This window comes from Pogoniulus pusillus, chromosome 21, assembly GCF_015220805.1.
Source record: "Pogoniulus pusillus isolate bPogPus1 chromosome 21, bPogPus1.pri, whole genome shotgun sequence".
Lineage (NCBI taxonomy): Eukaryota > Metazoa > Chordata > Aves > Piciformes > Lybiidae > Pogoniulus > Pogoniulus pusillus.
Genome location: NC_087284.1, coordinates 14,050,303 through 14,067,197, shown reverse-complemented (window position 1 = coordinate 14,067,197; position 16,895 = coordinate 14,050,303). Strand labels below are relative to the sequence as shown.

The 16,895-nt window shown below is 41.9% G+C and overlaps 1 protein-coding gene across 2 annotated transcripts in view; it reads right to left on the bottom strand.

The window, feature by feature from the left end:
- The window catches only part of RNF144B (ring finger protein 144B), a 93,039-nt gene extending 81,312 nt beyond the window's left edge, over positions 1-11,727 (bottom strand). Inside the window, exon 1 of one of the 2 annotated variants that reach the window (XM_064161044.1) lies at positions 11,611-11,727. The gene's annotated coding sequence lies outside the window, so the exon portion shown is untranslated. Of the gene's footprint in view, positions 1-11,456; positions 11,549-11,610 lie in introns of those variants that run through there. The other variant, XM_064161043.1, reaches the window with a different exon arrangement.
- Between the last annotated feature and the right edge of the window lie 5,168 nt (positions 11,728-16,895).

The following is a 16,895-nucleotide window of genomic DNA, read 5'->3' as shown; positions in this document are numbered from 1 at the left end:
GAGTTCACAGACAAATGCAATTTTAATTTCTTGAATTTAGAACATTGTCCTTCATGGCAACTTATGACATGAAAGAAATACTTGGCGTAAGAATCTCTAATCTTCAAATACCATTATGAAGCCTAGTTATTAATCACTGTCTTGTAAACACAATGTGCTCTGCCATGCCCTGCCATTGTATTTGTGCCTGCTGCTATTGCTTACTGCCTTATTGTTTGCCTGGAAACTCCACTGTCACAAATTTACCAGGAACAGACTCTAAATGCCTCCACGTGATTGGCCTGCATAGCATGGCAGAGAGAGTGATCGGCATTGGAATGGGCTGCCCAGGGAAACAGTGGAGTCACCACCTCTGGAGGTGTTCAAGAAAAGCCTGGATGAGGCACTTGGTGCCATGGTCTAGTTGACTGGCTAGGGCTGGGTGCTAGGTTGGACTGCCTGATCTTGGAGGTCTCTTCCAACCTGGTTGATTCTATGATTCAGTGATTCTGTGGTTAGACATTGCAAAGGGCTGGCAAGGGAGGTAGTTGAGTCACCAACCCTGGCTGTGTTTAAAAGTCGTTTCGATGTGGTGCTTAGGAATATGGTTTAGGGTGGACCTTGTAGAGTAAGGTTATCGGTTGGACTTGGTGATCCCAATGGTCTTTTCCAACCTGGATACTTCTGTGATTCTGTGAAACAGCATGAGGTCCAGCCACACACTCAGGGTATAGTTCTAAAATGCTATCCCAAAAAATCATGGTCTTGACTTCTCACCTATGCCAGAATAGCAATGGTGTAGGCAGATGACCTGCAAGTCTGGGAGCCTCAATCCGACAATGACCAGAAACAAAATCCCTTTCCAGCTAGCCCATGCCTATCACCTACTTAATCGCGCTGCTAATGAATGCTAGCAGTAGCACAGCAGAGGGCAGCGACATACGGTGGGTGTGCAGTGGTAGGGCTGGACCACCTCCTCCACCAAAAGTACACACTTACAGACTTCGATGCAAAATCGAGGAAGTGCCAGGGACCTGGCACAGAGGTGAGGAAGAAGACAGGAGCTCCACATCATGAGGCAAGCAGGTATAGATTGGCATACTCCCCATCTGTAAATCTTAACCAGTCTTTATGACAACAGGAGAACACACACCCGAGTGTGAAACCTTCCTGTACTTCAGTGCAGTTGGTGGGTTCCACACCCTATCACTTCATGGTTATTATTCTTTTCCTTCTGACAGTTTAATGAATGATACAGCAGAGTGGGCCTAGAAAAGCAGCACCACTTTGCAGTAAAGAATTAGGACTTTCTTGCCAGTCCATTTCTATTTACTAAATAAACCCAAACATTTTACTTTATCTGGGTTTGGTTTTTTTTTTTCTTCCCATCCTTATCACATTGTACACTGCAAGCATCTGGAAATCTACTGCTGTATGAATGTACAGTAACTGTACATGCAACATCTGTCCCCTCACCCTTCTCATCAGCTATAAATAAACATCAGTTAATCCATTTTTTCACATACCCTATACACTCATATTTTAAAATATCAGTGTATAACACTTGGGTTTTCTTGAAAAAGTGTCTATGGAAATGACAATTTGCATGAACAAATATATACAACTTTACATATCATACAATAATTCCCAGAATAAAATGCAACACAAACATCAAATAGGATAGTTCTCAGCTATGCAAAATCAAAGATAGAATGCAAGCAGTTAAAAAAAAGGCATTACAAGTTTTAAAAGTCCTAATATACTATGAGGATGAAGCACTTTATGAGCAAAAGACAGAATACAAATAATTACAAGTCTATGAACAACACTTACACCATTCTTGACAGAAGAACCTCAGGCACAAAAACAGGTATCCTCAAAAAGCAGAAACCAACACCAGTAATACTTCCAAAAAAACTGTTTCCAAGAGTTATGAACTGTTTGAATTAGTTTTCAAGACTGTTTTATTGAGGTCAGGAGCAGAGCCCATGCCAAAGAATTTGATCTGTTTCATTAGTCAAAGGGGAGTATTTAGTTTGGGAAGCATCAGGTCTAAGGGATGTATTTTGGGGCTTTTTGCAGGTTACCATAAGGAAAAATCCAGATTATTGAAACTAAATTACAAGATAAGAAAGTGATGTAACTTAAAGGTTATAAAGGAGTTTAATATGCACCTCCACACTAAGTCTGAAAAGTGGTCAGTGTTCCCAGCCAGAACCACCTAAATGCACCCCTAACTGCATTCAAAATTTCCTCTTGTTGCAGTAGTCTCACTGAATGATTATCTTTGGCCTCACAGATGTCCACAACAAAAGCAGCAGACTTTTGTACTACTGAAAGAGTATGGAAAGATAATCAAGGACACATGGCCTTGTGTGGATGGAAAAAGACTTTTTACAGCCTATGTACATATAGAAGCTACTCTATATTCACTGAGGGTATGAATTCAAACACTCAGTAACTCCTTGCACGTGCAATGATTTGAACACTCCAGGATAATGAACTACTTCACATTCCACAAGAATATTTGGTAATACCCAAACCAGAAGCTAGTGTGGGGCAACAGGTGTTGCATACATCCTGTCTTATTCCACAGTACCTTCTCTTGGAAGACACACCTTCAGTACCAGGAAAATAAAAACTCTGTCCTCACTTTTTGTATATATCCAGGAGAGAGCACACTCCTACTTCAGTTTGTAGACAGAAAGTTCATTTACACAAAGAAACAAGTCTTGCCAAATCCTGAAGCTGAAGATATTAATTATGAAACACCGAGAACCCTACCCCTGCCTGCTTCACTTTCTGTCAAAGATGACCATTGCTGCAATACAGTAAGCAAGCTGTGTCTCACAACTCCCCAGTTCACAGTCCACTGTGTCTGCTTTCTCTGAACAGGATTTTGTGCTACATGCCGTTTGTGAACTACCACAGCTACACAGCAAGCATACATGGTGTTCTGCTACTCTTTGTCCAGCCACCTAAAAAAAAGAGCAGGACACAGATCCAGACACTGCAAACTTGTCCTTCACTCCACCAAGAAGGCAGGATTTAGTAGCCAGAATCTTCAGGAAGAGCAATTTACATAAGCTTTTAAAATGTATTAGTTAAACTGGAGTCTCAAAGTGTGTAAAGCATTTCTGTTCAATTTACTTTAGAAATCAGATAAACGAAAGTCACTTCCAAATACAAGTAACCATAACAGATTTAAATGTGACTTCATTAATAAAATTCTGAAGTTACCTCAAATTAATATTCCAGAATGTCTGCACATTTAATTTGGATTTCTTTTTCTAAATGTTCCTATGTATGCAAGCCCAGAGACAGATACTCATTTCCTCTGAGACACAAAATGCAGTGAAGACAGCAATGGAAAGAAGGTAGCTGTGAGTAAGTGTGATATTAAAGCATTTGAAACAAGTATTTTTGTAAGGCATTCACAAAATGACAGAAATTGCTCTGTTGCTTAGCTCATTTTTCAACTGAATTACTTAACCAGATGGAAAGCCAAGATATGTGACCTTCTGTGCCAAGCTGGGAAGTAAGGTCACTTTTTTTTTTTTAATAGAGTTTAAAAGTAGAAAATATTCTGGATAGACAAGTAACATTTCTGTGAAAACTCAAGATGAATGCATTTTTAAAAAGAGTAATTGCAGAGGCAATTAGACACACAAATCAGACATAATCTAACAGCACTCAGATTTCTGGGAAAAACAAAAAGCAAGCAAACAAACAAACACCCACCCCACAACATCTATTATACCAGCCCTGTTTAACTGACCATTCTGATGCATACTGCAGGCCAAATTCTTTCTTTGTAAGTTATCTCTTAAGCACACAAGATAAAACGAAATTTACATACTTACACATTCTGAAAGAGAAGTAGCCATGACATAATTCAATCCCCGCTCTGATGAGAACCATGACGTTTGTTTTTAGTAAGTCTTAATTTCTGTAGTTAATGCCTGATCCTCCTTTACTTTCCAGCATGTGAATTCCCTCACAGCAAAGCCCAGAGAGGATTAGACAGAGGCTTAAACTTACAAACTGAACTGGCATTTGCACGTTAGAAGTGACACACAGAAACTCCCTGCAATTGCATCACTCAACCTGCATACTCCCCCAGCTGGCTTCAATAACGGGACACCTCAGGTCACAATTTACTGGGGACAAAAAAGACTTTTACCAGAGTAAACTTCATCCAGGAACCATTTAAAACAGTGGAAAGATTTTAGTGGGGTTTTGGTCTTGGACCAAATTTTAATTGAAATCAGTATGTATTTATGTTTAAGACATGTTTACTTTTCAAGACCAAACCAGAAAGTTTTATAGAACTAGCAAATCTAATAATATTACATATTACATTTTTCCATAAAGCTTTAAAATATCTTACAGAGATGCCAGCTATTTTACATTATTAAAATCTACAATCCTGTACACAACTGTAAAAACCATTATGGTAGGCAAATAGGGTGACCACTTTCACAGGTATTTGTAGCATTGGGTCTTTAGAACTTATTCCTGAGAGGTGAGAAGCAACTACTTCTTCCAGCTTATCCAAATGTTCAAGTTACAGAGCTCATGTCATCAAAGATCTTGTAATCAATGCTGCAATCCACTACCAAAAAGTCCTAATTCTCATCAATAATAAAAGCTGCTTCACACAGTGAGTCTAAGTACTTCCTCCAAGGCCCGGACAATCATCCCAGTAAGCCTCATCCCACTAAAGGTAGTGGCCAGTGTAGTTAGTGTTAAATCATGCTGACCTACAGCAGTTTAAGTGCACAGCAGTACAAGCCTCACCACATGCACGGTAGCAAACAAGGTACAAGTCCTTCAGAAAACAAACAGCACAAAGCAACTAAGAATAAACTACAAACTGACATAATTTTTTAATAGATTTGTTGTTTTTTATTTCCAAAGTAATTAAATACTCAATGAGAAATGGTGAGGCTAAGACTGTCAAATGATGCAGTTGTGTTTATATAACAGCAGCCTCCTTTTTTTTAATTAATCAAAAACAGGCAAAGGATTTTCCCATAAGCCTTCCAGGAAAGTCAACCTCTGGACTAAAACCAAAACCAAAAATTTCATCAGGAAAGGAGACTATTTCAATGATAGGAATATGCAAAGACAATGTTCAGACACAAGACAATAGTGAAAATTCTTCTCCAACTTCCAATTTAGCAGGCTAGTACAGACTGCACTCTGTTATAACAAGAATATAACATAACAATTTGTACTAAAAACGTTTCACTGAATTCCAGGCACAAGCATTATCTCATGTGCCCTCTACTTGTGTCTGATTTTCATCTATTAATCTTCCACATTAGAACAACTGCTTAAAAAGCATGAGAATGTGCTCTCTTCCATAAAGATACAGTTGTCTATGCAACTATGCCCATTTTATTCCAAAAAGCACTAGATAATTTCACAGAAACACAGGATTTTGCCAAGTTTGACAGTTAACAGTTTGCCAACATTAAAGAGTTTCAGTTTATCTATAAAACTATTATCTTGGAAAAGGTATTTATTTTGAAATGTCATATGCTTTACTACTTTCTTCCAGGCTAAAGAAGTACAACAAATACTTGCAACACCAAATGTTCTGCAACCAGAAAAAAAAGAGTTTAAATTGTCTTGTAATTTTTCTTAAATAAAAGCTCAAAAGAGTAATCTCTGAAACACCCCAGAATCTTAACATAAAATATGAATAAACCCAAGGTCTGTGTCACCAATGCTTAAATCCTTTAAATATATGAGGAGTCACACGCCTCTATGTGTATACTGGATCATCAACAAGATTTAAGATGGTTGCTCAACATAGGCCTGAAAAAAGCATCCTCTTAACCAACACATTGAAAAAGCAACAGTTTTGGAGTTAATTTTGCATTTCAAAGTCTTTCTTAAAATGTGCCTAAGTGGATCTAAAAGCCTGGAGTGAGAAAACAGGAGACACCAGACCTGTGGCTGTTTGACTCTTTCTGCCCTGACAGTGCCACACCTACAGTAACAATTGTTTGGATGCTTCTCGCTAAAATCCTGAAAAGCACAAACAGTGGAAGTTCTAAAAGTCACTTCCAGAAACCAAAGCAAATATTTTTGTCATCTTTTCACACCAGCAAAACATGCATAACAAAACACATGCATATTTGCAAATACAGGGGGAATATTTGGAAGTGAAAATACATCAGTGAGACAGCTTATATTGGATATATGGTTCTACATTTGTTTGGTTTTCTGTCCTACAGCTGTCTGCCACAGATCACAATCTGATGTTTCATCTGAACAATTCTAGCTGTAAGCACAGAGAAGCTGCTGCTCCTCAGCAGCAAAAGCACCAAGGGAGACAGAACAGGTATCAGAACTGTTTCTAGCTAAGCTTTCCCTGTTAGTGATTAAAGGTCCAGTGGGACTGTATAGTCTGAACAGCCTGCTCTGCTCATTTCTGCTGACTTTTAGGAAACATGTTGTAAACTTACATTTTTTTCCCTCTGTCCAGGCAGTATGGATGGGAACCAGCATACTTGTAGCCTATTTTCAGTTCTGCCATTAAACAATATTCCTACTATGTTATTCTTCATCTAACAAAGTTATAAAATAGGAGTGAAAAAACCCAACAAACCAACAAAAATCCCAGTGAATTACTTGAGTTTCTGGTTACCTAGGTAAAACTTGGTGTCTTGGAGGTTTTTTCACTTAAGAGAGACTAATTGTTAAAGTCCAGTATTCCATTAATAGACATGTATTGTTTTATTTACGACACACGCATATGGGACAATAGAGGATGAGATAGAGGGAAAGGTAGGACAAAGAAAAAAAAATCCAACTAGCATATGAGCTCTTCTGTCACCAGATATTTAGACTGTTACATGTGTAATTTAGGGATGACTATTAACTAGCTAGCCTGCAAATTTTCTGAATAAGCTCCCCACAAATACATATGGGCAGTGATGTTATTCCTAGAATGTCTGACTGGAGTGTCCACATCTCATGCCAGGCAACCAGTGACTCAAATTCTGCCTTCTTTGACATTCTTGCAATAATGCTGAGTTATGCTGAGACTGCCATTACCAAAGTATTTTATGGAGCACTCTAGCTTTTAGAATACATCAAGTAAAACAGTGTCTTGATATTGTCTGTAAACCAAAAAGGATAACTAAAGTACTGACTACCACATTTTACCACAAAGGTTTAGCACAGCCTTATAGGAAATGCCTTTAAAATTATATACAATTCCACTAAACACTTTTAGAATTTAAGTTCCATTCACTGGGCATCGTACTGCGTTGCATTTTTCTTTGAGCAACCTTCAGAATAAGCCTGTAATTATGTCCTCCATGCTATACCTACAAAACTCAGGTACCATAAACCTTCACTAATTTGTCTTGGATGACACAAGAGTCAACTATCAGATTCACAGAATCACAGAATGTTAGGGCCGGGAAGGGACCTGTAGTCCAACCCCCCCACACCAGGGCAGGATCACCTCTATCAGATCACACAGAAACACATCCAGGTGGGTCTTTATCTGCAGAGAGGAAGATGTCACAATCCCCCTGGACAGCCTGTTCCAGTGTTCCATCATCCCCACAGGGATAAAGATTTTTCCCCATGTTTACATGGAACTTTCTATGCATCAACTTCCACCCACTGCCCCTTGTTCTGTCACTGGGCATCACTGAAAAGAGCCTGGTTCCATCCTCTTGGCACTCCTCCATGTTTATAAACAATAATGAGGTCATGATGTACATAGAATTGCAAACTCATCTTCTAATTCCATACTCAAAATGCCTTTCCACTTTTTCAAATATGAACATTTTAATACTATTTCATATGACACTGAAGTATTTTTAAATGTTTTCTAAAATCCATCAATGTGTGTAAAAGCTTTGGACTAGAAAGATTTCAGAATTTGTGTTATGATCATGAGAAAAAGACAGAAATATGGGAAAATTTCTCTCTTTAAAGGAACTACAAGGTTTCTCCACAGAGAAAAATAAAATATTGTTTGTAGCTGTTCAAGATCCTCAAGTTTATATGAGTGTCTTCCTCCAAAACAAACAGCTGAAGTCACAGATTCACAGACCACACTGGGCTAGAAGGGACCCCCAAAAGTCATCTTGTTCAAATCCCCTGCAGTGAGCGGGGACATCTTCAACTAGATCAGATCGCTCAAGATCACAGTAAGTCAGATCTTGCAGGCCTCAACCACATCCTTGAGCATCTTGTTTCAGTTTTTACCACTCTCAATGTAAAAAAAAATAAGTCTAAGGAAGTCCTAGGAGTAAAATTAGAGAGAACTCAAATTCTGCAGAATTGACTGACAGCTTCCCAGTAAATATCCACACACTTTCCCTCTGGCATGGCAGCATCTCTAATCACTCATACATCAAAGCAACGAATGCCCTTGAATTTCACTCCTGCTTGTTTTGAGCAAAATCCTGATCATGTTACAGCACTAATACTCTTCTCTTACCCCTTATAATTCCTGCAAGCCAGATTGTTTCATCTGATAATTACAAAGGTGCTGTTTTTATTTTAATCTCCTATAAGGAAGTTATTTTTATTGCTATCTCCAGCTGTTCATCATCAACAGTGAGTTTCACAGCTTTCAAAACATTCCAAACCATAAGAATACACCTTACAAACAGCATCATCCAGTCTGACCTATCACCCAACCCTAGCCAATCAACTAGACCATGGTACTAAGTGCCTCAGCAAGGCTTTTCTTGAATACCTCCAGGGACATTGACTCCACCATCTCCCTGGGCAGCCCATTCCAACGCCAATCACTCTCTCTATGAAGAGCTTCCTCCTAAATCCAGCCTATACCTCTGCCAGCACAACTTGAGACTGTGTCCCCTTGTTCTGTTGCTGGTTGCCCAGCAGAAGAGACCAACCCCCACCTGGCTACAACCTCCCTTCAGGTAGTTGTAGACAGCAAAGAGGTCACCCCTGAGCCTCCCCGTCTCCAGGCTAAACAACCCCAGCTCACTCACCCTCTCTTCATAGGGTTTGTGTTCCAGGCTTTTCATCAGCTTTGTCACCCTTCTCTGGACACGTTCCAGCACCTCAACATCTCTCTTGAATTGAGGGGCCCAGAACTGGACACAGTACTCAAGATGTGATGTGGCCTGACCAGTGCTGAGTACAGGGGAAGAATAACCTCCCTTGTCCTACTGGCCACACTGTTCCTGATGCAGGCCAGGATGCCACTGGCTCTCCTGGCCACCTGGGCACACTGCTGGCTCACGCGCAGCCTACTATCTACCAGTACCCCCAGGTCCCTTTCTGCCTGGCTGCTCTCCAGCCACTCTGTCCTCAGCCTGTAGTGCTGCTTGGGATTGTTGTGGCCAAAGTGTAGAACCCTGCACCTGGACTTGTTAAATCTCATCCCACTGGCCTGTGCCCACACGTCCAGTCTGTCAGGGTCCCTCTGCAGAGCTCTTCTACCCTCCAAAAGATCCACACCTGCTCCTAGCTTGGTGTCATTTTCAACCTTACTGATGTTGGACTCAATCCCCTGGTCCAGATCATCAATAAAGATATTGAACAGGACTGGGCCCAGTACTGATCCTCGGGGGACACCACTAGTGACTGGCTGCCAACTGGATGTGGCACCATGAACCACCACTCTCTGGGCCCAGCCCTCCAGCCAGGCCTTCTAATGATTTAAAATACGTCTTTCTAAGTTCCTACACTGAAATTAATCTTAACCTAAATGCCCTTTAAAGATGCCTTAACATAGAACAAGATCAAAGCACCTGACTAACAAAACAGTAAATCTTCTGTCCTGTTCTACACTCCTGCAGCTCTCTACAGGTCTCCCCTAACATTACCTGAGGTCCCAGACCACGGTGGAGTGCACCTTACAACATGAAGCCAGTGGATGTAGGAATATGTGAAGACTCTAGGGTCCAGCCACCAGAGAGAAAAATATGAGTTTCCTATACTTGTCTCTATTTAAAAGTCTCATTCCTGGAATTCTTTCAGACTTTAACTTTAGAAATACTTCTCATCTTGATTTTGCAAGGCTATTTATGTGCATACACACAAAACAGTTTCTCTAAAGCTTTTAGTTCTGTCATACCAAAATTTCCAGTAAAAAGGTCAACAAAACTAAATGCATATATCTTCTAGCCATACCAACACAGCATTGTGGTTTCTTGCCTCTACTAAAAACATGTGTTACATTCCAGTTCTGCAAGTCCTATTAAACAGATTCAGTTACACTGTGCATTATCCAGTTTACATACAAATCCTGTATTAAAAGCCTGGCTTGAGCTGACAAAAGTAAAAAAAATATGACAGAAGCTACTGAACAAGTATCCAGTTACACTCAGGTAAATCTACAGTAACAGCTATGAAACTGAGTTATCATGGTGTAAAGTATGAAGTAATTGGGAGCAGAACTTGGCCACCTGGCATTTACTCCACTAAAGCTAAAGCCCTAGAAGGGTTGAACAATGAGTAACTACATAAATAGTGAGACAAAATGTGAAGACACAAAGGTGAAATGAGGATAAATGCTTTGCTTCCGTGCTGGATTTTGGTAGTTTAAACCAGGACATGGCTATTGCTTTCATATGCCATGAGTATTTCCAGTGTAAAATTCCATTAATTTAAAAATAAGACATGATTCATACAGAATTCACATGGCAGGCCCAGGAATTTCAAAGCTGCTTGAATGTAACAGGCTGATGTATAAACTTTTCAACAACTTTATCTGGGACTTTTTTTCCTAGATGTTTCAACTACGGACTGTAAGTAGTTGAAGACTTGAACTTTGTCTTTCACAATAAATACTTAAGGGGTCAAATGAGCCAAGTGAGAAAGCAGAAGTCTCTTCAAAGCTTAGATGCTTTTGTTGGGTTGCACTTGCATCTCACTTGTGCCAAAGCATGCCTTAAAAATACCTTTAAAACCTTGTTTGAAATGACAGAAAGTACATGCTTAATGTTATCTAAAAAATCTGAAATCATAATTAAACTCCAGAATATGATTTGCAAGTATGCAAGATGAAACTCCCCACTGAATAAAGCCACCACGCTACGGTCGCCCTCAAGCAAACTGTCAAACCTGTATTCACAAGCTCCTGGAGTCGAGAGGCAAAGGCACGAAAACCCTAAAGGTTGGAAAACTCCATCGCTTTCGCAGAAAATACCGCAATTAGCACACATGCCCCGAGCCAGCAACCACCGCCTGTTCACCTGAGAGGTGAAGGTGGAAAACCCGCCTGCGCCAGGCCTGGGACAAACAGGGCAGCGGGCTCAGCTCCCTCTCTCCCTCGCTTTCGCAGGTGCCCGCCGGTGCCAGCAGGCAGCCCCGACTCGAGGCGAGAAAACCGCGGAGCAGAGCTGCGAGCGCGGCGCCTCCCGCTGCCAGGGACCGCCCGGACGCGTCGCGGAAAGCAGCGGAGCGCAGGGTAGCTGCACGCCGAGTTCCGGCACGGCACGGCACGGCACGGCATTCCCTACCTTCGCCCCTTGCTGCCCCCGGCCGGGCCCGCGACGTGTTAAACCCGGCGGCGCTGGTCTCCTGTATGGGACAGCGGGGCCGGTAACTGGCGAGAAAGCGACAGTAGGAACGGCTGTGAACCTCTGGCCCTAGCCCGCGTCCTCCTGCCCCTACCGTTCTCGTCCCGCTTATGCATCTGCCTCCCAGCCAAGGAGTCCGCCGGCCCCAGCACGCACGCCCCGCCGCTGCGGGCGGAGAGCAGAGCAACCCATGCCCCCATTGCCCAGGCCCGGCAGGGTCACTGCAGGCGGCGCTACCACAGCCTCTGACACAAAGGGCAAACACATGTCACAGGGGCTCGGTGCCGGCGAGTCCCACAGCTAGCGCAGCATCGGAGAGGGGATGGATCTCCCTCCTAAAAGCCTCTTCTGCAAAACTGTATCATGTCACGTCGACAAATTATTCCCAAGATCGCCTTAAATTATAGAAACCTATAAAGTTCTCCCTTTTTCGTTATCGGTTGTTTGGGTGTTCAGGTTTTTTCAAGTGCAGGCTTGCCACGAACTATGCACAATGCACATGAAAAACCACCAGGTCTACATTGCCATACAGCTCGATGATGAGCCAGGCGCAAATTTGTCTTGGTGCAAAATAGTAACACCCGTGAAATGTTTTCCATTTATGAGTTAAAATATGTGTAATTGTAAATTGCCAACTGCACCCAAACCTATAAACCTGCCACATAGAAATGTAAATTCAAACCTTGAAGTGTAAAGGCATTGACAGCATTTCCTTTACTAATGTGCAAGTTACACAACGTTCACATAGGTAATTGGTGCATACATGTTACATATGTTATTCACAGCAAACCTCTCGAAAGTCGCAGGAGGCCAGTAACTGTGTGAGCATTCGCCACAGGTGAGGTACTGTCTTTGCAGCACTTCATGAGGGAAACCATTCTGCTGACCGTTCTTGACCAGTGAGCAGCATGTGGGCCATGGAGATGAAAAGCCCTTTCGCCACTGCATCAGCAGAAGGATACAGAAGAGCTTACAGTGACGCTATCACCTGCAAGAGCTACCTGTCAGCTGTTACAAGCTCTCACGCCGTACCTCTAAATCTAAATAGAAGATCTGCTACTGGACCTAAATACTTCATAGCACAACAGCTGCATGTACTTTGACTGAACATACCATTCATTTGTAGATCGTAGAATCAAGCAGGCTGGAAGAGACCACCAAGATCATCCAGTCTGACCCAGCCCTAGCCACTCAACTAGACCATGGCACTAAGTGCCTCAGCAAGGCTTTTCTTGAATACCTCCAGGGACATTGACTCCACCATCTCCCTGGGCAGCCCATTCCAATGCCAATCACTCTCTCTATGAAGAGCTTCCTCCTAAATCCAGCCTATACCTCTGCCAGCACAACTTGAGACTGTGTCCCCTTGTTCTGTTGCTGGTTGCCTGGCAGAAGAGACCAACCCCCACCTGGCTACAGCCTCCCTTCAGGTAGTTGTAGACTTGTTATTAAATACAACACAAAGCAGTAATTTTCATGTCCTGCAGAGTTAAGATTTACCTTCATGGTTAACTGAGAGCTTAACAGAAATCCCAACACGGAGCTCAATCTGATGTAGTACAGTGTTGTCATTCACACAGTGATGGAAAATGTAACTATATGTTCTATTTTGAATCACTGCCTATCTCACGTGTTTCTTATTACAATTTTGTTGAATCTTTGCATGTACTTACCCTGAAACATGTCCCATATAGAGATTTCTAACGTACAGTGAAACTACTCCAATTGATTCCTATTAGTTACTCATTTCATGTTTGTGAGAATTTGTATTTACAGGGACAACTCTTTAAGCTGTTTAAGGGTAAGAAACAGATGCCTAGTGTGGATAATGCAATAGGGTATTAATCCTGACTCAGATGGAGAATGAGATGGGAATGCAGGCTGCCAGAAGTAAGCAGGACCTCTTTAGAAAACACTCTGCACAATGGGTTTTCTTATGTGTCACACATGTCAAATATCTTGCACAAATACACAGTGAACAATTTGAGACTCTTAGTGCTAGTTTGAAGCTAGATAGAATGTTTTGGTGACAAGAACTAGATGACAGGCTGTGAAAAGAAAACAATGGTGATGTCTACTTCGCTCATAGGCTTGCTGAGATGTATAAAAATCAGAATCAAAACATAGATAACACACTCGGCACTTCTGCTGATGAGGAACTGGCTGAGCTGCGTCTCTAACCTCACCACTCTGCCATTTCTTTGACCAAAAAAAACCCACTTTGCTTCCTAACCCCCTGTCTGAACCTCCATTTTTCCTTGGGCCTGGGATAAGGTTTGAGAGGGGCAGGGGGAAGGTGAAGAGATGGTTGGAAGCCCCTCCTGGAGACTGGGGACTCAGGTTTCTGGGAGGGGTGTTGTGTTTCTGAATTACCTTTTACCTTGTCTATTTCTGTATATAACTGCATATACTGTAAATATCTGCTTGTATATTCTGCTAAGCTGTAAATAATAAGCTTCATTCAATTTCCAGAGCGGGGGGTGGGGGGAGGGAACACCCAAACCATCACACACTTAGCATGTAATTAATTGCATCATAACTACACAATGCTCAAAAACTTTTTAAATTTCCCTTGTAAATTGTGCTTATTAGTTCAATTATCTGTTCATATTTGGGTTCTCAATTTCAGTAGTAATTGTATAAGCCCTTAAATTCCAAAGCCTGATGCTTCTGACGTTAATAAAGACATACTTGGCATCTACACAGAACTTGTCTCAGCATTTCCTAAACAAGCCATTTTGACATTTCTAGGCAATATGTAGTCACATGACTGTTACAGAGAGACTGAAGTGTGGGACCCCAGAGTTTGTTGCTGTAGCATTTTACTGTATGGATAAAACTTCTAATGAGTTACAGAACACTTACTTTGATGCTGGGCACTTCTCTACAATCTACAGATGACCTTTTGTCATTTTGCCTGTGGGAGATCTAAGAGTTTCTGCAGCAATGCTGAATGCTGCAGTAACCAGTCACAACTAGGATGAAAATAATTCCAACTCTGTTATGTTTACTATGCTACTGTATGCTCCATGAAGCCTACACTTCTACTCCCAAAATCTTGTCGAAAGTTGAGGTATGCTTTATACTGAAAGCTAACCAACACTGCTTGTTCATACCAGCTGCTCTAAACAAGAAAAGATGCTTATATTAACTGAGGCTAGTAACCATATTTAAATTCACACTGCCTGTCACACATTACAAGCTTGAGATATATCTGAAAACATGCTAGCTTATTTTTACAGCATCTTCAAGCCATTCCTCACCATTTAATTCTGCTATGATGTGCTAGTTCGAAGCTAGCTAGAATGTTTTGGTGAGAATTAGATAACAGGCTGTGAAAAGGAACCAATGGGGATGTCTACTTCGCTCATAGGCTGAGATGTGTAAGAACAAGAACACGAACAGAGGTAACAGAGTTGCTCTCTGTCTGGGCTTTGAGCTGAACTTCTCTTTCTAACCTAACCTGCTGTCTGTGTGACTAATCCATCTGCTTCCTAAGCCCGGTGGCTGACCCTCCAAGCTACCTCGAGCATAAGGCAAAGTCTTGGGTAAGGTAGAGGGGTGGGAAGAAGGTGGAATGGTGTCCCCTCCCTGGGCACTCAGGTTTCTGGGAGGGGTGCTGTGTTTCTGTATTACGTTTTGACTTGTATATTTCTCTATATAACTGTATACGTTGTAAATATCTGCTTGTATATCATGCTAAGCTGCAAACATAAAGTTTCATTCAATTTCCAGAGCTGCTGAGTCTAGTCTGGGTGATTTTCCAAAGTGTGTATTGGGGGGGAGGGCGGATAAACACCCAAACCATCACTTATGATATCTAAGGGTATTAGTCTTTGACATGTAAAAGTGAGCCCAAGCTACTTCCAGCATAACTTTGTTTTATGGAACTGGTGTTTGCAGATGGAGCTAGAAGTAAAAATTAATATTGTCCTCAACGCTGGGACTATGGCAGCAGAAGAGCAGCCTCTCAGTGATGAAGTAAGGGAAGGCTGAGGTAAGTGGTTCTTGCATTAGTTCTTACAACCTTTTAAAATCACTTATCCCTTTCCAATTTAGCTTTAGACCAGATCCAAGGTTTTCAACCTACATTTAGTACCTCTCACCATGCTGTGTAAACATTTTAGGTAATACTAGTATTTTATATCAGTATAAATTATCTCACATAGGACTTCTGACTCTCAAAACATCATTAAAGTTAACTTATATTACTTAACTAACATTAAGTTACTGAAGTGATACCTTCACTAAAACGATTGTTGAAGTCATTAGCTTCTATTACTCCTCTAAGTACAGCTTTAATGTGGTACTTGTAGGATATTAACGTGGGTAGTTTATGTAAATCTCCATTGAGTAAACATGCCCCTCCTTACAAAACAATGGTCTAATTTATCATGTCAGCTTGAAAGCACAGCCTTTGGCTGTATTCTGTCAAGATTCTGAACTAACCTAAATCTATTCATGTTACAGGATTGTTCTTTTCAAACATCTGTCTTGTGCCGTTTCTGTAGCCCATGGGTTAATCAGGAGACACTTTTGTCTCTTTATCGTGTATTAACTTCAAGTTTGTCTATTGCTGGCAAGTAACTGACATTTTTCATCAGCTGTGATTGTACTTTAAAAAGAACTTACATCTCTGATGCCCCAGTTGGGGGTGATTAATAAATACTCCGCAGACTTCACTTTTGCACACAGGACATGAAATCCAGTACTTCCTACTTCAGATTCTATCATTTGGTAGTGTCTGACACCTATTTCTTATTTTTATTATTAACGCTAAATGACTGTACTTTACCAGACCCAAGATGAACTTTTTTTTCCTCATTTCCTCCCTTAATCTCCTCACCTAGTCCCTTGCGAAGAGCGAGCCACCTACCTACAGCTACTCGCACTAGCCAAAAAGCTGCTGTCAGCACAAAGCAGTGGCGGGACTGGGCAGTTCGAGTGACTTCCTTCTCCAGCACGTACTCTGAGTACTCCGGATTGCTGCCGAGGGCACGTTACACCCAGCCAGCCCTCCTCTCCGGTTTGAAGACCATCTTAAACTCTGGAAGGCCACAGCAGGTGGTGCGGGACTGAGCTTCTATTCTCTCTTGGGCTGCCTTTAAGGAGGGAGGAGACTTCAGCCCCAGCTCCAACTTCAACGTGTTTTCTTCCGTCGGCCGCGACTGCTCAGCCTGTAAGCACCGCGGCCGCCGCCCGCGAGCGCCCACAGCCGTTAGGAGACGCAGCCGTTAAGAGTGCGGCAGGACCGCCGAGCACTTCCCGCCTGCACGGGAACGAAGGACAGCGAGGGTACACGGGAAAAGCCGAGCGCTTTGAACTCATGCTCAGAGAGCCAGAAGCCGACAAAACGCCACTGGCAAGCGGCAAGAGCCG